The sequence below is a fragment of the Anas platyrhynchos genome, chromosome 13 (genome assembly GCF_047663525.1).
Source record: "Anas platyrhynchos isolate ZD024472 breed Pekin duck chromosome 13, IASCAAS_PekinDuck_T2T, whole genome shotgun sequence".
Lineage (NCBI taxonomy): Eukaryota > Metazoa > Chordata > Aves > Anseriformes > Anatidae > Anas > Anas platyrhynchos.
In genome coordinates, this window is record NC_092599.1 from 15,076,950 (window position 1) to 15,094,782 (window position 17,833).

The window sequence follows — 17,833 nt, forward strand, 5'->3', positions numbered from 1 at the left end:
TGCACAGTGCATGCAGGAAGATCTTGTCTATAGCTCCAAAGCGCAGTAAGAGTTTGCAACCTCCACCATCTACACTCATAGAAGCCTCATGGAAAGGAGGAAAAATAGGTTTTGTTTGCCATCAGCTTGATACAAGCTCAAGGAAAAAGAGGAGCAGGAGGGATTTAGTGCAAAACAGGGCAGAATTACATGTACACACCACAGGTTTCTTGCCATGCAGACTGTTCTGCAGAGCACTTTGCATGGCTGCTCTTTGTCTGGTGGTGGTTCAGGAGTGCTCGCAGGTTACCAAGGACCACGTGGCCACGTTGTCAATGCTGCCCTCACCCAAGGAGATGACAGTTCAAACAGTCCAGGCAGGAAAACACCCGAGGTCTGAGTACACACGGCAAGAGCTGAGGAAAGCTCAAGAGGCTGTGACAGTTCCTTCTCCGTTGGCAAGGATTATTATTGTTTTTAAGCATGTATCCATTAAATGGGCAGGATATATTGCTCTCAGTGTGTTCCTGGGTATGTGTGCATTGTAGGCTGCATCCCCTACAGCCTGACCTGCCACACCCCAGCAGAACTCCAGGATCAGAGGGTACAGATGCATCCTGGCCAACAGGCACCACCTGGTAAGGTACCAACAGGGTTTATCTGGAAAGAGGTAACAGGAGGACAGGGGGAAGTGGACAGTGGCAGGCGGGGAACATCAGCCTGCAAGAGGAACAAGAGTTGCAGAAGGGTGGCAGAGGAGAGGGCCGGTTCCCACTGTAAAGCTGCCTCCATATCTTGGAAACTGCCTGCAGAAGGTGCCACGTTTCCTTCTGTGTATTTACCTGCCCCTCCGGGGGAGATGTGCAGCTGCTAGCACAACAGGGAGTGAGAAGGGTGACCAGGCAGTGCCTCTCGCAAGGAAACCTCCCCTCTCTCCCCTATTCCCATAAAACTGACATATCTAATCCAAGCATTTTTCTTCCTTTAGTCTAGCTCCTTTTCTCTGAGGAGCCATTTCCTCCTGTCTGTTGTTGATTGTTATTGCTTCTTCTCTGTAACTGCATTTGTCATGATCTTTGCTTCCAACTAGCAGGCAATCACACACATCTCTTGTTTTTCAAGGAACCCGTTCAGCGAGGATTCTGCAAAAGAGCGGTTTTTCTTTTGGTCCTGGGAGGTCGCAAACCCCACAGTATGGGAGAGATTGCAGATCCCTGCAGAAAACACTGGAAGTGTTAGCAGCTTAAAACACATCCGAGAAACAAAACCCCAAATCCCCAAGCATCCTTCCCTTAGACTGGAAGGAAGTGTTTGTCTCGCCAACCTGATGGGTTAAGAACTACATCACATGCCATGCCCGGAATGCTAATGAACTTTGTAACTAATGAGTTGGTGGGAACCCACTTGCCACACTGCTAAGGCCACCTTCCCCAGGGGGTAGACAGGACATCCCCAAAGCCACACACTCTTGCTTTGCTGTGCATGTTGATGAAACATTTCTGACTGATGAGCCTTTCAGAAGAACCATTCCTCCCCTAGAGACTTCCCAAGGGTCAGAGAGCAACAGGACACTACTTCATGCCATGGAGTATCAAGGGCAAGCTGCTTCCCAGGGGATGAGGAGTCGAGGGGGTAATAGCCAGCAGGACAGGGCCCCATCCTGCAGGACCAGAGGGGCAACCTAGAGTCCAGATCCATCAGGCAAATTCTTGGTGACAAGGCAGGTCCAAGGTCTAGCCAGGAAGTCAAGCTGCAGGTCTGAGCCCAGTGGCAGTAACCAGGGTCAGACATGGTCCAGAAATCACCAGGCAGGTCCGAGGTCAGTCTGGGAAGTCACCCCATGGAGCCAGGCACAGGCAGGGCTGTGGGATACAGGTACACCTACAGCACAGCTCAGCGAGCACCTGAAGGTCCGGGACAGAGCTGAAATGGAGCCCCCGAAACCATGGGCAGGGGCGTGAGTAGAGGCCCCAGGTCACGTTTGTCAGGGCAACGAAGGCCGATCAGGTGCACTCAGGGCCCTGACACTTCACCTCTGCAGTCACAGCAGCCCCTTCCCTGCAGCCTGGGCCAGCAGCACAGCCAGACACCGAAAGAAGAGGGACTTTGCCACCATCCCTCTTAGGCAGAAACTTCATGGTCTTCACAAGAGATGAAAGCACTCCGAAATGAGAGGGGTGCCATCCATTCCAGCCTGTGTCTAAGCCAGTGCAAAGAAGATGCAGCCGAAGCCAGGAGCCATTTCCTCGCCACGTGCTGCTGTGCCTCAGGCAGAGAGGAGCAGCTACAGGAGAGGCACAGCGCACGCACCTCCTGGGCCAGCAGCACTGCAGCACCGAGACAAAGGCACAGAGGTGCAGGAAGCGATTACACCTCCAGGTAACAGAGCTGCAAAGCTGAGTAAGCAACCGGTTATTTGCATTCATCACCAAGCACGGGGCTTTCATTAGAAACCAAACAAACTAAACCCAACAACGCAACAGTGTCAGTTGTTCATACAGGCAAGGGAGTTAAATAGCCTCCTCCAATGGATGCTGTAAAAGCAGAATGCGTGGGATAAGAGTGACAGTAGCATTGGAGAGGCTGGAAACTGGCCAAAACACAACACTCCGCCACACATACACTCCCTGCTCGTTTTGGGAGAAGTTCAGCATTTCTGGAGCATCGTGGAATGCTCCTTTCCGGGTGATTTTTAACTCAGTCTTCAGACCCCAGCCAAGAACGCACTCTGCAATAACTGGAAATGTCCAGTAATCAAAACCAGAAAAAGATTTCCATTCCGTTGCTTAGTTTTATCCCTGCAATGGTACTCTCTGACCCTGTGTCAGAACATACAAGCTTACATTCAGAAAGATTTAATGAAAAGCATGCAATGGTCAGAGATCCTGCTGCCAGGGGAGGAGGGGAAGAGAGAGAAAGAGGAAAAATATATCAAATGGCTTATAAAGAAAGAAGCATGTGCACTTCCCAGCAGAGGATACAGTTTTCTAAGCCATACCATTTGGGGAAGCTTCCTCTAACTGACACTTCCTTGAAGGCAAAAGATAAACAGATCGTGGGGCCAGTGTAAGGGCAGTGCTGCGCAGCTGCAGCAGTCTCTGAGAAGGTCCCACTTGCATTGCCTTGGCTTGCTTCAAGCTCAGAGGGAAGGTTAAGCTGAAGTCACCTGCTCCGTGATTCCCCATGTATGCAGAACTGGCTGCAAAAGCATGCTCCAGCCATTGCAAAGGGAGAGGCAGGCTCTGCCAGGCACACATTTTTCTGTAGTTAGCCTTTTAGAAGTTGAAAATAAAGGAAGAATTCCTTTATTTATTTATTTATCAAGTTGTGGGTATCAGCATGCCTGTTAACTCCTAAAAGAGGGGCTTGGAGGTGTCAGGGCAATGCACATTCCTAGAACTGTTTTTCTGAAATCACAACTCTGGGAATACAACTCTGAACTGGTTGAGTCACCGTCCCTGGAGGTCTTTAGAAGATGTTCCGATTTAGAGCTTAGTGATATGGTTTACTGGAGGACTTGTTAGTGTTAGGTCAGAGGTTGGACTCAGTGATCTTGGAGGTCTCATCCAGCCTAGATGATTCTGTGAATAGCAGGGAAGGAGAGAGCTTGGCTTTCCATTCAGAGAAAACAGTCAGAACCACTATTTTGGGTTGGTTTTGCTGAAGAGCAAACCGAGCAATGAGACACACCAATACTTTCCAGTTCAGAGATCCTTTTTCACTGCTGATTCCTTCCCAGGCCCAGCACAGCGTGCATGTACTCCTCCTACCCAGCCCTTCCAGCCACGTGTCAGTTCGTAGTTAGGTGAAACTGTCCAAGAAAATACAGCTTGCCAGATGCCATGTTTCCAAAGCCCTGTTGTAGGTGCCTTCACCCAGACCTCCCCTTTCTTTTCTGTTCCCTCTTGGGCACGGCAGCCTTGCTCCTCCCCAGCAGCCCTCGTGCCCCAGGGTACACTTTCCTGTGCAAGCACACGCCTTATGTGCTCAGGGAGGGAGCTAAGGAAATAATCATTGAGACTGCAGACAATTTAGAAATAGCCTAGAAAACATTTCTAAGCAGACCAGCTGCCTTCAGGATGCTCTAGAAAGCCTTCGTTGTGCTGATGCTTCTTTTTGTGCACTAAGAAACTTAACGAAATTCCCTCCAGGCTTACCTCTCCCCAGACTCCTAGACCAGCCAGACAGCTCCACAGCAGTCATCTCCATGGCCCACCACTGTCTCCAACAGAGACTGAGCTGGTACCTAGGTAAGAGATAGAGAAGGCTGCGAATATATTGTATTTCCCTCCCCAGACCCAAATTATTTAGTCAGCCAGCAATCATTTTCAGCTGAAGAGATTTATTTATTTAGCTCTAGATGGTTTGTCTGTTTAGTAATTCCCAAGAGGCCCTTCTTTCAGACACTCAGTACTGACCTCCTTTGAAGACAAGTAAACACCTTGCACCCAGAGCATCTTTTAAGGGGAAACTCTCCCTGCTCTACTGCTTTGGACATCAAGAACCCCCCTTTTTCATTTATTTAAATCCTGACTCCAACTGCCCTCATTCATTGCCCTCCAGTTCTTGCATGGTAAAAGAGGAACAGTCAGTCCCAATGCACTCTCTAGGTGCCTCCAGACTTGGCACGTCTGTCACATTCCTCCAGAAGTCATCTCTTTTCCACATTTTCCACTGCCTCTTGTATGGAAGCTCCCAGGCCTGGGCTTGGAAGGCCACACGAGCAGCATGGAGCTAAAGGCCATCATGGTTTAGCCTGGCAGGCAGCTCAGATCCACGTGGCTGCTCACTCACACATCCAGAATCAAAAAAGGTAAAAGGGCCAGAATTTGTGGGCTGAGATAAAGACTGTTTAATAAGACAGAGGGAAAAAAAAAAAAAAACACCCACCAAGTGATGCCCAGATGATCAACAGAAGCCCCCCAGCCAACTCCCCCCAGTTTTATTCTTCAGCACGATGCCATATGCCATGGGACATCCTTTTGGCTATCTGGGGCCAGCTGTCCCCTCCCAGCTGTTCATGCATCCCCAGCCTGCTCGCTGGCAGGGCAATGCAAGCAGAAAACTCTTGAGTGCTGCTCTGCAGCAACTAAAACATCAGTGTGGTATCAGCACTATTCTCATCCTGAATCCAAAACACAGAACCTTATTAGCTACTAGGAAGAAAATTCACTCTATCCCACCCAAAACCAGGACAAGGTCATTGCCCAATCTCAGGCCAAAATTCCCTGTTGGGGGGGGGGGGGAAACACTTTATCCCCCTCTAAATTAGGGCTGCTTCTCCACAAGGGAATTTGACTCACGCTTTCACAAGTAGAGAAAGAAAACACAGACAAACATTCTTCTTTTACACTTTTCCTCCCTTTGAAAGGAAAGGAAACGCTCAGAAAGCAAAACTAATGCTCTTCTAAAAGCGCAACAATCCCTTTCTCAGAAGAGCAAACCCAAAGATCATGACTCAGATGTGGGGCTAACTTCCTCATCCTATTACTCAAACCTTTGACCTCCAGCATTTCTCCATTTCTCTGTAAGGGTGTCACAGGCCTAGCTGATCTCACCACCTGTTACATTGATCTCGGAGATCCTCAGCACTTTTCAAATACAGTTTGGTCAAGTCAACAGCATGCACAGCAGCACCTTGAAGCCATGAGTCTGACCTTGAAATCCATGGTTTCTTTTAAAGCAGAAGAGACTTTGGGGAGTGGAGAGGAGATGGCAGTGGCTGGCTGGGTGGAGGAGAAGGTTTTGTATTTACAGACCACAGCTTAACAGAAGCATATCAATCTCCCCAGCAAGCCACACGCTTCAGGGACCCCACCACCTCAGGGCAGGCCAGAGTCTTCTTGGTTAATGTCACTGATAGGAGGATAATTCTCCTACAGAGATGCATGCAGTTAAGTGGCAATGTACTTTATCACCCTGTTGGTATCCAGGATCAGTTTCCTGGGTATTAAGAAGATCAACATGCCCAAAGCACTGTGATGCTGTGATATTAAATTACAACGCTGACATCACCCTTAACTCCAGCAAGTCAAAGTATTTTTTATTTACTAAATCAAAGATAGGTCATAGGGTTAGAGACACCCCCCCACACCAAAAACTAAACAAAAAAATCAATTACTATTTAGATTAATTGTGGTTTCTTACACTAAGTATCCAAACCGATACTTGAGTAGAAAGCCAGTTTTGATATAGTCTTCTGCAGTAAGGCTGTGTTTGTGGCACAGGATGCCTCGGGAAGCCCTGACTTCCTTTCATAGCCTGAAGCCATTCGAAGATCACAAGGATTCAAAACAGTGTTCTCCCCACCACCAATTTCCTAAATCTCGGGTCAAATCTAGAAAGAGTTGTTTGGACCTTCCAATCACTAGATCACTATCTGCCCTATCTCCTTAAGACACATCAGCACCCCTTGCAGGGTGGTTATCCCTGGCCTCGGCAGTGAATGCAGCAAGGTTAGCAGTGCCCAGGGCCTGAGCTGAGCTCCTAGTTGATCTCTGGCCATGATCATTCTCTCCCACCTGGTAAAGCAGCAATGGGTGTCTCTTTCAGCAGCAGCCACCTTATCTCCCAGCTCCCACACTCTCAGACTGGTCTGAAGACACAAATTCAGACTGCCCGACAGTGAGAACCATGTGTAAAAGTCAGTGATAAAGTTCTCAAGGTGAAAGCCATGGCAGATGGAAGGAAATCACATTCTGACATATGATGGTGGTGGAAGCCCTATTTAAAAAAAAAAAAAAAAAAAAAAAACAGAGAGGGAAGAGAGAGAGAAAGCAAACAAGAGAAAAAAGAAAGAGAAAGCAGCAATGGAGCAGAAGTGAATGGCAGGAGATGCTTCTGACAGTACTGCCACCAAAAGAAACTCTTAGCAAGCCATGACCTCAGCACAAAGCCTCTTCATACACCTACCTGTGTGTTTCAGGTCTGGGTGTAAACTACCTCCGCACATTACACAGACATACAGAAGCCTTTAATAAACACAGCTCTTGACTGGTTTTTGGTTGCAGTGGAACACACCTACCAGCCCACAGTAACATGCTAGGAAAACAGGGTTGATGAGAGGGGAAGACAGATTGTCACAAGATAGCAGTATCTCTACTAAAGAATGTCAGCTGCCTTTAAAATGACTGGTTTTAGGTTTCCAAATTTTAAGAGGGCAGCAAAACTGTTCATGATCACTTAGATTGGTCTCCGGCATTCTTGAATTTCATCTGATGTCCCAAACCCAAGTCTTTTTGCTGAGATAGACAACGTTTCTTCAGAGATTTCAAGTGACAGAAAAAAAAACCACCACTGTACCCCTTGGTAATTGGTATCAACAGTTAAATAGTGACCACTAAAACCAGGTACCTTATTTCTAGCTTAAATTTATCTGAATGTATATCTAGCTGCTGACTCACACTATGCTTTCATCTGTTTTTCACCCATGCTCAGGCATCACTATCTAATAAAATTCATCCCTGCATTTGCAGGCAGACAAAGCAAATGATAGCCAACAGTTTGGGCCAGGAAGAAAAGGATGCTGCATCCATAACAGGGCCCCAGAGTTCATACAGCCAAGTCGAGAATGAGCTTTGCTTAATAATTAAGGCTTCCCCGTGGCAATAAAGCCTCAGCTCAGGACAAGCAGCATCCCCCACCCCACCCCACCCCCCCACATCCTGCTTCTGAAGCATTCTGAAATAGTGGCCTGAAGCGGCCAGCCAGCAAGGCTTGTAGCAGCTAATTGCTTGTAACATTGCTCTGGAATTACTGCCATCATCAAAGTTATGAATATAAAAAGGAGTGCAATAAAAGATAGTGCATGCCACCAAAGATGCAGAGAACCATTTTGTAACCGTGCCCTAAGGGGAGCCATACGCAGGCACGGATGAGGGCACAGGACCCCCAGCAGCTCTGCACGATGTGGTTGTGCTGACATCTGTGACCCTAAACTTGCTGCTTACTGCTCTGTGTTTGAGAAACAAAGGTAGATTTACCTTTATCTAAGGATCTGGGCCATGCTTGAATAGCGACAGACTCCTCCAGCCAAAAGGTCTTGTCCCATGGCAGACATTCTGGAGGCTGTTGCACGGCACAGTAGTGTCAGCTGGGACCAAACTGCAACCTGAGAATTTTGAGAACATAAATTAGAACCCCATGGGACTTGCAAGGGCATAAAAAGACAGAGAAGATCATCCCTGGTCTACCTGTGAACCGCACAGTCTGTCTCCATGTTAGGACAGCTATGCCATTCACAACCACAGCGGGAAACATTTGTAGCAGCAGCAGGCTGACACCCCACATATAACAGCACCACAGAAGAAGCCTCAACACAAGTCACATCGGTCACATCGACAAGATAAGCTTTGACAAAGGGCATGTCTAGGTGCTGAGATCAGGAATTTCCCTTCTCCAGGCTGGTGTGCTAGGATGGAGCGGAACAAACAGCAAAGTGGAAGCAGCCCCACGACATTTAATTGCTAGGACTGTCAGGTTTACAGCACCAATCCATATTGCTTTCTTTCCTCACTGAGGGAAATTCACATCTGGGTCTTTGACATCTTGTATTGAAACATGTCATGGCCCAGCAGCAAGCCTGCCTATGCAGGATGTGGCCCACACCACCAGTACAATGGCACGGGGCAGCAGTTCCTGCAGCCTTAGCACCACCAAACCCAGAAGCAGTGTCTCATTGCAGTCAGACCCAAAGAAAGAAAAGCCATCTCTATGCACTTATTAACAAAGTGCCTCAGCAGGACACCTTCTTGCAAAGCATGTTGTGAGGCTGACTCTTATATTGTCTATAAAACAGGGCTATTTTCAAGTGACGAATATTTCTCTGTGTGGTTTCACAGCCCATCTAGGATAACTTCAACAGATCTGTTTTCCTTTGGTCCATTGGCAGCATGTGGAGGTGTTTTTTTCCATAAGAGAAATGATGGTGAGACCTGTATGCCAGACACAGGGAGCAGGTCTCTCTCCTTTCCTGTGCAAATTACTTCCCAAACAAATCTCTCTCTTTAATTCCAGGTACTTCTTAGTCTAGAAGAGGTACCAGGCAGGACCACAGTTTGGAGAGCTGGGACCCACTGGAGCCAAGACAAAGCCCGTCCTCCAGGTAGACTGCCTAGAAAAAATCCTTTTTTCTGCAGTGCCTGAGGCATGCACTCACAAATCTTCCAGATCCAGCTGTAAAAGTTAGCAAACCTGCTCTAGCTGGGGCTTGGAATTAGCAGGCACAGGAAAAAGGCAGAAACCTGACTCCAAACCCCTAGTATTGATTTGGCTCAAGTGTTCCCCTTTTCACGCCTCCAGACTTCTCCCCTCTCACCCACACGCAGCCAACCCTTTCTGCAATGCAATCACCAAATAATATTCACCATCTTGTCTAAATAATCCCCCCGTGTTTCCTAGCCTACCAGGATGGAAAACCTGTCTGACTGCCCAAGCTTCTGCAGGAAGCCTAATGAGGTGCTAAGAAAATAATTCTGCTTACAAACTTACAAACTTTTTTGGTCTGAAACAGCTGCTTTTGTAGTTGGATAGGGTTTTTGGCTGGCAGTCAGCTCTCCCTACAAGCCGTCTCACCAAGACACTCCATTTGCTTCCTGTTCCCTAGCAAGTCCCTGAAGGAGAGCAAAGAAACTGGGATTAAACATATATGACAGAGCCAGGCCAAGACACACAATCTGAATTCCCAGACAAAGTACAAGACAAATATAAGAATCACAAAGGAACAAACGTAATACGGGCTTAAGTCTAGCATGAGCCCTCTGTAAATGTGATCTGAACAGCAGGCTGCACCTTCCAGCCCAGCAGATTCTGTAAGAGCAAAGTCTGCAAAGCAGCAGATCTCAGTGAGAGAGACAGGAGGCACCAGGAATTTAGAAAGAGGCTTTAGGGATTCAACATCACCTTGAATGACACCAGGACCGCTACCTTCAAATGATCTTGGAGGCATCGATGTAGAATGAATGGGTGCTCCGAGTCCCAGCCCAGCTCTGCTCAGCTGGAGCTACAGAACCTGAGCACCTTGGTTGGAAAGGGAGGAAATAAGAAGTCTGTCAGGACTGTCCTCTTCTGTCCATCCAGCTGTCCCTCACACCATCAGAGCACCCAACCACTAAGAGAGGCTACCAGTATAGCTCTGATTGCACTGCCTGCCAGAGGTGAGCCAACCGTGGATTAAAAAAGCAATTAGAGAGTGAAGCAATCCTGCCCAGCCATGGCTGGTGTTACATGCTTAGTTTTCCCAAAATAGTTCTTTGGGGTCCCAATGCAACACTCCAAACATTAAGTTTCTTCCATAAGATTGGCAAATCTAAAGGCTGCTTTCACCCGTGAATGATTTAAAGAATTACCCACCAGTAAAAACTTCAGGTGTGAACACCTTGAGTATTTAAGTAGACCTGGGTCTTCACAGATTCCTCCTCTGCTCAGGAGGAGCCTTGGACTTGACTTACCATGCAGCCACACCACGTCCCCCTTGGTGCAGGGGAAATCCCACTGAGTCTGGCTGCATTGTCAGCCCAGCAGGAAGCAGAAATCTCACAGGAAAGCCTATTCTAGTGATGTTTCCAGTTTTCAGGGTAGTTTTGCAGATCAGAGACACTTCTGGACCAAGGCCAAGGCAGAGCTGTCCAGTGCCTCCAAAAAGGTGGCTAAGTGGAAAATTTCCTCCAAAAGGGTTAAGAGAGAGAGGAGGAAGGAGAGACTTCTTCTTAGTTTCATTTACTGATGAAAGCAACGAGAACCTTTCCTCTTTCCCCAGAATGTTACATTTCTTTTGGCAGTAGGGAAAAAAAAAGACTCTTCTTTATCATGCATGCATATTTCCTCGCTACTGAACTGACAGAGCTTGCAAAAGCTGAAAAAGGAAAAAAAAATCTGCCATCAGAGTCATGTTTTTAACAAAGTATTTTTAGAATTCTTCATGAATAGGGAACACCGAAGTACCCAGCCCTGCTTCATATAGTTGACACTTCTTCAGGAAACAACCATCAGTGCCACAAGAAAAATTTCTATCATACTGGGGGGGGGGGGGGGGGGCAGGCAGCAGTTCAATGAACTCTATTCAGATGCTTTGCTGAACTGGTGTTTAAGTGAGGAAATGCTAAAGGAAGCCTGGAGCCAGAGCATTTCCCATGAGATGGTGAATCAAGACCTTCCTCTCCCCTGTGACTCAGTGTCACAGGAGGCAAACTGCAGATGACTTCTGGCTGGCTGAAGCCACAGCCATGGCATTGTGAGCAGGCTGGCTCCTCCGGATGCATGCAGAGAGATGGAACGGAAGCAGGACGGGAGACCTGCTGGGGTGGCCCTCTGTTGCAGCTGCTTCTGTTTCAAAGCCTGGCTAGCATCAGTCATGCTGTGAAGATGTCAAAGGGGGTAGCAGGCACCTCTGGCCTGTGCTTCGTGCACGAAGAGTAGAGGAGGATGAGAAAAAATCAAATCAAAAGACACAGGAAAGAAGGAGCTAAGAGATAGGAAGAGTCTGGGTTGCAAAGAATAAGGAAAGCACACACAAAACATTCAATTACCTGCTGCAGAAAAGGCAGCAGGATCAGCTGTTCTCATGCAATGCACAGATCCCTTGAAGAAATGCAGCCTTTCTGCCACTCCACCCTTTTTCAGAGGCTTGCTTTCATGCCAGTAGCTCTCCTGAGCCTCTTAGCCCAGGTCTCTCACTTGTCTGTATGCAGAGGAAGGACACTGCTGAAAAGTAAAACAGCTCCTGAGCTTCCGAGAAGCCTACACGCCTCTCAAGTGACTAAAACACTCCAAACAAATGAGAAATGTTAGCTTCTTGAAAGAAAACAGAAGCGGGGAAAAAGGAGATGGTATCTAAAGCCAGCCAAATATTAGAAAGTAAAGTGATTGCATTCACATATAAAACAAAGCCTCTGGTTTGGTGTGACCACATCAGAGCCTGCAAGGATTACTAACGGTTTCTGCATGGCTTTGCTGCCCACACCCCTTCAGCAAAGGGTACCCACAGCTAAGAGCACGTCATCTTCTTGCTCACTTATTTGGCGCTCTTGTTTGGAAGCTCAAACCCAGAATACCAAGAGTAACTACTTCCAAATACTTCTTAGATGGCTATTCACACACCCGCAGTATTCCATGAGCATTTGTCACTACCAATTAACTCAGCAAATGCTCTTTGCAAAGCAGAGGTGAAGGAATGGTGCAAAGACAAGCAGTTCACATTCTGCCTTAAAACAGGTCCCACTGCTGTGTAACATGGCTGAGGCATATAGCCAGTTTCTTCCAAAACACTTCTAGGGACAGAGACACCACCACCTCCCCAGGCAACCTACCCATCACTTCCTCCTCCTTAACCACTCTACAGAGCCTCCCCACTCCAAAGCAGCAAATGTTGCATCAGCCATAATCACCTGCCTGGGTAGAGAAATGTGATGAAACATCACAAAGAAGAAAAAAAAAAAAAAAAAAAAAAAAAGGTATGCAAGTAAACCTTGCAATTTCAATCCACTTCATGCAGCTAGCCCAAAGAAAAGGAGGTGAAAACCCAGCCCTGGTGAGAACAGCAAGTGTCTGGCATCCAGTTTAAGACCAGCCTCAGGTACAGAGCTGAGGTGCTACACAACCTCAACCCCAGGATGAAGAGAACAAAAGCTGGATTAAAAATCCAGACTGAAGCCCACCCCTAATCCCTGAAGAAAAAGAAACCCATGAAGCTAAATCTTCAACTCTCACAGCAGGGCCAGGTTCTGTGAGCAGCCCCCATAAACACAAGCACGCACTGGACACTGCCCCCTTCCCTGACGTTCCCTTGAGGAGCTTCCCAGCTGTTATCCACCCACCTGCTCGGGTACTTTCTTGCAGAAGGTCACAGCAGCAAGCAGTGCAGCACGGATCGCACTGGGAAGTATGCTCTCCACTCTGCTTACCGGAGAGGCCTGTTGCAAACTGCAGAAACTCAGGGATCCCAGGGACCCACCTGTGAAGAGAAGAAACAGCACCAGGAGTGAGTAAACTACAGTGGCTGACGTAATGTAATAGTTGTCAGAAAATCCAGTCTTGATTCCACTGTTACTGATGTTTCTGGCACTGGAGATGCTTCAATGAGACAACTGAAGCCACTGAACCAGCAGAAAGTAGAAACAAAAACCCCATTGTGATGAGCACAGATGCCTCCTCCAACTGCACCCCCAAAGTGCATGCTAGACTACTGCAATCATGCTAAAACCAGATCTGGGGAGCTGAACAAGCACAGGACATTTATTTTCTTAAGAAGCTCATGATGTGCCCATGGAACTGACTTTGCTGGGCCCATTTTCTGCTTCCCAATGGCCCACCAAACGGATGCCAGCATTTCCCTGCACACAACCCTTGTCTATTTTGACGTGTTCTGCGATGCAGGACAACCTCTTTCTATCCATGAACGCCCAGCACAAGAGGATCTCACCTCTGTTGGGAGGGCTTTGCACATCAGGACGTGCCCTGCTGTCCCCTGAAGAGCCCCATTACCATGCTGAAGTGGTTGCTCCTAGCTCACTGCTGAAGATGTTCTCTGCCTCCCACCTGAGATGAGCAGCAGGATCCACGTGAGTCAGGCTTCCTGCAAGGCAAAGCAGCAGCAGGTGAGGCCCCTTACAAGGAATCATCAACCTCTCAAAAGGCCTTTTTGTCTGGTCTGCAGCAGCATCAAAAATCCTACAGACAACAGCGATGTGGTTCGTGGTGTTTGGAGAGAAGTGGCTGAGGGATTCTCGTCTGCTCGCAAGCCTCCTGCTTCTGCCAGGCACCTCTTGTCCTTAGCTGCCATGCCACCGGTCCCATCTGCCCACAAGAGAGCCAGAAAACTTGTTTGGTTTTACAGAAAACAGAAAATTCACAGAAAAATGAACGGAGCTATTCAAACGACCAAATAATTCTGATAATTAAACGATTATAATCCCCCAACATTTTTTGAACCTAACTTGATTTTTTAGTTGATTTTATTTGAAGATAATACATTCCCACTTGAACAAAGGCAAAATTTGAGGCTAAACATCTCCTTTCTCATTTGCAAGCCTGTAAAGTGTGGCTTCCTGCCCTTGCTGCCTTGTTTTTCAGTTTTCCCAAAAAAATTTCTGCACCTCTCGTCTCAGCAAGGAGGCTTTCAAGGTGCTGTGCCAGCCTGAGTTTCTATCAGCTCTCTGCCAACTAGGAAAGGAGTCATTAGCTGCCTTCCAGCCTTCCAGAGGAAGCAGCCAAGCCAACTTTCCCTGCCGAACCAGGCAGATCTCCCAGCACAAAGCGCCGAAGGTTTGTTCATCCTGTGGTTACAGCAGCTCATGGCAGCCAGCGCTGATCACACTGCAAGAGATCACATCTACAGGGTGCAGAGCGAGGGAGAGCATTACAGATCCATCCCAAGCAGATGGGAGATAAGGGAGTCAGGAAACCTCTCCAGCCCTCCTGTACAGTCACTGGGTATCACAGGGACGTCTGTACAAGGCTACCACGGAACCAAAGCAGCTCTGCACCCCGACAGCAGCGTCCCCATGCTGGCCACTCAGGCCTTAGTCTCTTTTGGGGGTGATTTTCTAACAAGACCTACACTTCTGCTGCAACTTGGCCTGAAGAAGAATCAAATCTCATTTCCCATCTGATGCTTATTTCCATAAAAGAAAAGCAGAAAGCTAGTATCTTTGAGTTCTCTTCCACTTTGCCAAGTGTGACTGCAACCTGCAGGTAGGCAGCAATGGCACAGGATGTGTTTCTTCCACAAACCAGACTAAAAAGGACAGCGGGTAGGCGTTGCTATTGACGCAAAGGCAATTGAAGGAAGTGACGGAAAGCCATAGTGAACAACAGCTCCCTGTCATCCCAACAGTCATCCCAAAAACGTATGTTGGGAGATTGAGGTCACCCTTGGCTCCCAAACCAGTATTGATCCACTTGGCCCTACTGTCCTGGATAAAAAGCATTTCTGGGTAACTGCAAGGGTGCTGCTAAGTCTTCCTCACAGTGTCATGTCAAAAAGGGGAAGGCTGACAGAGGTCTCCGTCACAGCTGCAAGTCATCACAGTATTACTTCAGCCCATGAAGACGTAACTCCGCTTACAGACTGGCATAAAAGCTATGTAGAGAGGCTGAATTAAACCTGTGATGTTCCCGAAAGAGATCCTGAAGTTTGCTTAAAAAAAAAAAAAAAATAAGAGCTCTCCTCCACTCTGCAGCTATTTTTAATCTAGGGTGGACTGTGTCATCCTGGAACGGAGTCAAATGAAAACGAGAGATTTAAAGCACTTCACTCTCCCCCTGCTGCCCCTCTGCTCTGCATCAGTCATCACTTCTTGCTTTGTAAACTCTTAGTGGGATTTGCACAGGGCCAGGCAAAGCAGGCTCCTCCATTTACTGCTATCCAACAAATATATTCCAGTAACAGGCTGTTCTCCTGCCAATGCCTTCTGTTTTCCAACTCGTTTCATTTTCTTTAGTGACTTTCTTGCAGACAAGTGAATAACCAGAGCCTTGTGTTGACTCCACGTGGATTCTGTCTCGCAGTGGTGCCAGCTATTTCTTTGCAGAAACACTGCTCATGTAGGAAGCGGGTACAAAATCTCTCCCAGCGCTGGACACAGTTTATTTGCTCCTGTTTCCGCTCCCTTTTCTCCATCAGTCAGCTCACAAAGCCCTGACTGCTGCTCTGCTCTGCCCGGGGCTCTCCCCTGTTGCCTCCCTGCCTTTCCTGCCAGGCTCTCCCAAGCCGATAGCCAAGGAAACCTGCCCACACCTATGCACGCTGGGGCTGCGCCTTTGTTTTGGGCAGTGACGTGTGCTCGGGGTGGAGGCCACCATTGTTCCTGCTCCCTGATTCCACAAAGGAGCGTTAATAATTTCTTGCAACTGCAGTAAATGAAGGGTGGCAGCTACACCCAACCTATAATACTGCTTTTCCTCTGTTACCTGTTAAAAAGGGTTTCTTCCTCTTGCCGTGGGAAGGTGGCTGAGGTCCAAATACTGCAGTGCCACCTCAGCAGGAGCCAGTAACCTTAACAGGATTTCTGACAAACACATGGACCTTTGGGAAGCACAGCTGGGGCGCCCAGCCCTGAGCCGGGCCAAAGAGCTCTTGGGACTGTTTGGATCAGAAACGAGAGCTGGGCTCCCTCTTCCCCATGCCGTTGTGTTTCCCATCCTAAGGAAGGGATGCAGTGGATAATGAAGCTGTTATCTGTGGTGTTCAAACAAAGCAGCCTGACAGCGCCAACAGAAAAATACAACTGTGCTGTGGAAAGCAGACGCTTTTTCACAAGAGTAAAATGACTCTCATTTAGTCCGTGGAAGGTATTTTTTCAGACAAATTGCACAGGAGCCAGCCTGAAATCCTCTTATTTGTCTCAAGAGGTACCCAGCTCTTCAGGTGCTCTCTGACTTGAAGAGTGCAATCACACACCAACACTTGGCTTCTATAAGCATCATATAAAGAACAAAAACAGTAGGAGACATTCCTCCCCCTGCCTTGTATAGCATGAACATTACGTGCAAGAACTAAAACATAGCAGAAGGAAGTCTTATTTTGCAGCAGATAATCTCATTTTTCATATTCAGTGCAACGCTCAGCCCATCCTCCCAACACTCAGCTGTGCCAAGGCTCGTGAGCTCGGCGTGAAATGATCTCCCACAGAAAAGTTCCCTTGCCCCACAAAGAATGAGAGCAGTGTAAAGCACAAAAGAAAGGAAACAAGTGGTGAAAAGTAAAAGTAGGTGGCTTAGCCACATCCCACCTTGATATGCAATGTTTCAGCAACCAGGGCGAGGAAATGGGTTTTCCTTTTAAACAAGGGTGGGCCAGATCCTTGGCTGGAAGAAATCAGCGCTGCCCTGCTCAGATCAGCAGATTGGTGCTGATTCACAGCAGCTGAGGGTCTGGTATGTGGTTTTCTCCTGACAGTATCATAGTAATTTAATTCTAAATTAAAATCATGTGGAGATGTTGTTTTTATATAATATTGTTAAATACCAAATACAAGAAAACTGAACTAAACTAAAATTAATCTAAAATGAGAGAGCGTAAAGGAAATGCCTTTCCATTGTAATGGGGACTCGGAGGCTAGAAAGAACCACAAGATAATTTGAGGAAATCCCTTGAAGCATTCTCACTCACTAATTAGTCTCTTCATTCTGGAACAAGGCCATCGGTGGTGTGAAGGTTTCAGGGTTTAACACATTTCCTCATGCTCACTAGGAGCTCAGTGTAATTCCTGGAGCCGAAGCACTGAGGATGAATGAACCGGTGTGCAAGGTGACCGTGCTCACCCCTCGCTCATCCCCAACAGCACGCGTGGCCCGACGGGCCTGTGGCCATGCCAGGCTTGAAGCCAGCAGGCCCTGCACAGCTCCCCTCTGCAACCAGCTGAGACAAAGAGATATTCTGCAGTGGCAGACGTGGAAGCAGAAGGCGCCCTGGGAAGCTGCGGCGCATCGCAGCGTGCCGGCAGGGCAGAGGCACACCCCATTACAAGGGCTTGTGCAACTCCATCTCCGTTTAGTCACAGGGTGGACGCAAGCAGGGCTATCGCAAGCTTGCACGCAGCAGGGCGCAACGGCCTTCACAAGAGCAGCCCCAGGCTCTCTGCTCCCTTTCACCACTCTCCCTCCTGCAGGATCTGTCCTCCCGGCTACGGCAGCCACTTGGCCACCAGCCTCGCCTGGTCGGGCCGTGCCCCGGTCCTTCCTGATCGCAGACAGCCAGGCCTCCAGCAAGCGCTCAGCCTCCTTCAGGATCAGCAAGGATGATGCTAATTCTCTGTTCAAGTGGGTGGAAGCCTTTATTAATGTTTCAGGCCTGAGAAATCTCACCAGTGCAGCGAGAACCGCAGAGCTCCCTCCTAATTACACAGCAGAGCAGCGC